We start from the raw sequence: 5,549 nt of genomic DNA on the forward strand, positions 1-5,549 counted from the left end.
ATCAAAAACATATTATTTAGAAATAAAAGTTTTATATGAATTAATGAGCTTTAAATAGAATCAAGTTTTTTTTACACTTTCTGCTGTGATGTCAAAAATACTTGTAATGACATTTTTCCATAATCAGTTATCTATCAATTTTACTAGTAATAAACTCTTTATTACCAAAACTAAATGGCCGAATTTGACAAAATTTCTAGTTGAGGACACTATTTACCAAATCAATTATTGAAAAAATAAGCACCAAAATGGTTATGATGAAACATGTTTATTGAAAAAACTCTTCCTGAAATTTTTTTAAAAACTAATCTTTTTTATTTCCATACTGTTTTTTTCATTTTTTTAAATAAATCTACCGAATTTTATTTTACAGTTTTTTTTTTCAATTTTATTATCAACTTGCCGGATTTTTTTTTAAATCAAACTTTTTAAATTTTTAAGACATATTTTTAACAATTGTTTCCTTGTTTTTAAATTCTAAATTTTCGTGTTCTTCAACCATAAGCCTTGAACTCAAAATTTTAAATAAAAAAAAAACATAATTTCAACCTTCTGTTCTTTCAGGACCCAATATTTTAATCAAAAGAGACAAAATACTCAGAGCTTGTAATTCAAAGCTTAAAAACCTGCGATTGAAACTTAAAAAACTTTTTATTAATATTTTTTATATGAAATCATATTTTTGGATCGATCATGATTTTTAAATTAATCTAAAAAGTTTGAAAAATTGTTCTAAGTAGCAACTTTCAAAATAAATTTTAATACGCAGTGTTAATAACAAAAGTTTTGAACTCATTATTTTTAATTGTTTATCAGTTTTTATCATTCACATAATTACTCATTTTCTAACATTTCTTTGTCAGTGGAGTTGAACATGGAGGATTTCACTTTATTAAAGGTTTTATGTCTGGCTTCTATAACTGGCACTTTTAAAATAATTATAAATATATTCTTCTTTTTATAAAATTAAATTAAAACATCAAACATTGAATAAATTCTGTTCAAAATTCATTTCTTATTCAGTAATCAGTAGTTTACATTTAAAATCGTGATTAAATATTTTTTGTTCATATTAAAAAATTACAGCGGAATTTCTCACTAAACTTCCAGTTAAAAATGAGGAAAAGAATTCCAAATTTAGATGCACAAAAATTAACAATTATTATCATTTTCCTAACATCTATTCATGCTAAGTTTTGTACAAGATTTGACATTTATTTTAGAATTCAGATATTTTTTAATTTTAAATTTGCTAAGAAATTCTTTTGAAACTAATTTATTTCTTACTTTCTTGACTTATCGAAAATTTGAAACATTCATTGTAATATGTTTCCAAAATTTTTTTTATAAGTCATTTTTTTAGTTTTTGTGTTGAACATGAGTGACAAATGGTGTAAAAAAACCCTTTCCTTTTCAATTGTTTATTTTTGGTATTGTTATTAATTTTATCTAAATTTGAATTTTGAAAACCCCCCCGGAAGGGTCCATCGCACGGGCCTGACTGGTCACATTTTTTGTACATCAAAATTATTTTTTCGTTCTACATAGTCACTATTTGGTCACTTTTTTCGGTCCTCAAAGTCACTATTTGGTCACTTTTTTTCAAATTTTGGTCACTAAAGTCCCTACTATTTCATTGTCAAACCGCTACCAGCCCTGCTCAGAGCCAAAGGGGTACAACTGACAAAATGGCCGATTTTGAGTTAATAATGCCGAACGATTCTTCATATTTCAAACTATATTTGGTGATTTTTTCAACTTTTTCGAATTTTTTTTACATACTTTTACGTTAGAGAGCAAAATACAAATATTCGAAAAATATATGGAAAATGGCCAAACACAACGACTTCATAGCGTGTTTTCTCGAAACAAACGTTTATGCACTTATACCCCTTTGGTTCCAAGAGCTTCATGTGATATGCTAGTATTGATTATACAGTTTTGAAATAATATCTTAGAAATACTCTGTCTGACAACCTGTTATCTTGGAAAACTTGAATAGTTTTATAAAAGGGCTGTAATCGAAACATTTTCTTTTGTGAATTACTTTTGAATACATAGATATATATTGATGTAATTTATGAACGAAGTTATGTGATTTTGACATTTCTAAAATTTCATAACAATCTGTCAAGAAGTGTTTAAAATATGTTTGATTAAAGAAATATATCTTTGGGAGTCACGTGTGCCATCTATTTGCATACTGTGAATCACTTCTGCTTGAAGTCTAGGTTTTTTTTCCAAACTTCTTTACGTTCATCTTTCAAACAAGTTCTGCAGATTGTCTGCCTGCGTATAGAAAACCATCACCGTTGACTTTTTATAATTCCAGCACTGTTTTCTCATAGTGAGATGATGCCACCTCCAAGCAAAACATAGGTTTATTTTATTTTTGAGGTTTTATGGGTTATCATCCTTATCAAGTACTAAAACATGGATCATCTTAAATCTGGACGCATTAATAAGGGTCTATCTTGAAGCTTTGTAAACAAAATAAAAAAAAATTGCACTCAAATGTGGGGTTTTTTTTGCACTTTAAAAGAAAAACAATAAAAAAAAATTCCGATGTTGTTTTGATGAAATTTCGAACTTTTCGTCGAGCACCACTCATCATATTCGCAGACCTCAGCTGCCATTTTCTTCCACAATCTCTTCATCTTTGTTGCATCTTGAGTCGTCCTACCATTCTTCTTTATCTACTGCTTGACAATTGCCCAAAATTTTTCGATAGGGCAGAATTGAGGGCAGTTGGGTGAGTTGATGTCCTTTTCGACAAAATCCACCCGTTGCCACTGTAGTACCTTTTTGCTGTAGTGGCAGCTTGCCAAATCTGGCGAAAACTTTACTGGTCCTTTGTGGGATCTAATGTACGAAAAAAAAACGTGTTTCAGGCACTCCTCCTTGTACATTTCGGAGTCCATGATCTTGTTTTTCACAAAAACCGGGGTTTTTCGTCCGCAGCTGCAAATACCTAGCCAGATCAAACACTTTCTTGCAAACTTAACGACAAAAAAGAATTCGAACTGGCCGGGGACATAAACCCGACCAGTGCAGTGCACCACTGCAGTGGTTTCATAAAATTTTTGGTCAGGAAGCTGCCCAAAATCCATCTTCACTTATGTTTCGTCATCCATGAGGATGGATCCGTCGTACTTCGTTGGAATCTTGTTGCATAACTTCCGGGCACATCCTTTGGCTACTTTTTTTTCTGCTTCAATGTCCGGTTTGGTTGCTTACTGGCCCGATAGGTTCGCATTCTTTCGCGCAGACGAATCCTTCTGACGGTGTACCGGTCGGCGTTGAATTTCTTGGCGATGTCGTAGTCCGACTGCCCTGTGTTTGCCTTGATCGTTCTCAACACCTTCAAATGCAGTTTCCGGTCCTTAAGTCCACTATGCTGCTTGATATGAACCTGCCAATCGATAGTAAATATGCATCTCACGGAAACGTTTGAGAACGCTGCACACGGTTGATTTAACTATTTTTAACGATTTCGCGATTTTTGAACCTCCAAAATAAATTTTCGTCTCGCGGCTTCCATCACGTGTAACTTTTTTTGAAACAAAACGAATCGTAATAAAATTTTCAGCACTGATAGAGGAAACATTCCAAAATAAAGTACTGTCAAAACATTCCAGATCCGACCACTAGGAGCGCTGTGGTATTATAAATAGTGCTTCCAGATTTTGGATGATCCATGCTTTAGTCCATATGTTAGCTTTAAAGTAGTTGTGCTAAGGCATAGAATACGCTTAGGCTTATAAAGTAGCTTTAGGAAATAGTCTTAAGCGAATTGTGAAGGTTGGTATAAAACTCAAATTGTTACTTGGGCTGTCACTACGAGGGCGTCAATCAATAACATAATGAATTGCATTGAAATGTGGGAATAAACATGTGAAAACAGGTTATTTGAAATCGAATAAGATGAAGGTCGAATTAGAGCAAGATATCTTCAAATTAATAGTTAAAAAGAACGATGTTTCTTAACCTTAAGCATATTATACATTTTACCGCACGTATTTGCACGGCCGCACCATTCTGAGCAACTTGTTTTGAAAAATTTGGAAAAATAGGGAAAATCTGAACTAAGTTTCCGCATTATTCCATTCTAAAGTGAAAGATTTTTTTATTTAAATATTCCATAGAATCACCTCAGCAGCGTTCAAATCTATCTAAGTTGAAAAAATGATTTTAAATTCTTTTAGCTGAATAAAGTCTGTTTTACATAGAATGTGGTCGAATCTTTTCATTTACTGCAGCGCCCCTAGTTCTCTCACCGGATGGTTTGTTTACTTAGTGGTGAAAATTTCATCAAGATTTAAGCAGTCAGTCAAAAATTATCGACGATGGAACGCGAAAGGCGAGAGAAAATTCTGCACACTCACGTAGATAAACCGACGTGGTCAGGGGTAAAGATCGCGAAATTCCTGAAATATCCTAAATCGACTGTAAATTCGGTGCTGCAACGTTTCAGGGAGACGCTTACGGTGGATCGAGCAAAACAAACCAGGCGTAAAAGTGGAACATATATATGACCGGAAGCTGCGAGCAAAGGTAATTCGATCAGTTCACAATAATCCTGGAATCTCTTTGCGTGACTTGGCGAAAAAGTTCAAGACGAACCACAGTACAGCTCGACGAATTTGTTTGCGAGAAGGCTTGCGGTCGTATCATGCAAGCAAACACCCCAACAGGACGCTGAAAAAAACCTGGTTGCCAAAACCAGGGCAAGGAAGTTTTACGAGAAAGTGTTGACCAAGTACAACGGATGCATTTTGATGGACGACGAAACTAACGTAAAAATGGATTTTGGACAAATACCCGGTAACAAATTTCACCTTGCGAAGCGTAAAGGGAATGTTGCGGGTAGATTCAAGTTTGTTTTCGCAGATAAATTTGCTCGTAAGTTGATGATTTGGCAAGGGATCTGTAGTTATGGGAAGAATACTAAGATTTTCATCACTGGGGACACAATGAATTATTTGTTTATTTGTTTATTATCTTGATATCATCTGGCAAAGGTGGGTTTCTGAATGAATAAAACTTAAATCTAGGTTTACATAAATCGTTTGCTAGTTTCTTAATCGTTCACTCATGCTATGCTCAATCCGTTGTTTGAAAGTTGCAATGGACACATTAAAATCGAAACGGAGGAATCATATTTTTGCGAACGAAGGGGGTCGTTACTGCCATAGCGCGTACTTCTTGGTTCCAATGAGAGCCAGTTTCGGTTACGAAGGGTTCGTTCTGAAGCATAAATGTTACAACGGGAAAGCAGCCAACAGCAGCCAATTTCATTTCTCAAGATCTTTGCCACGAACAGTGATCGACCAATGGAATGACGATCCGCCAGCGTATGGAGTCCAAGCAGAGCACATCGTTGTGGATAAGGCGGTAGATTTAACGGGTTTTCCCAAGGTAGTTCACGGAGAGCATACGGCACAAATCGCTGTTGAATTGCTTCGAAACGAACCCACAAAGCCTCAAACGGCCACCAGACCAGATTCGCAGATTCCAATATTGATCTAACCAGGCAGCAATATAAAGCT

Source organism: Uranotaenia lowii, chromosome 2, assembly GCF_029784155.1.
Source record: "Uranotaenia lowii strain MFRU-FL chromosome 2, ASM2978415v1, whole genome shotgun sequence".
NCBI classification, from domain to species: Eukaryota; Metazoa; Arthropoda; class Insecta; order Diptera; family Culicidae; genus Uranotaenia; species Uranotaenia lowii.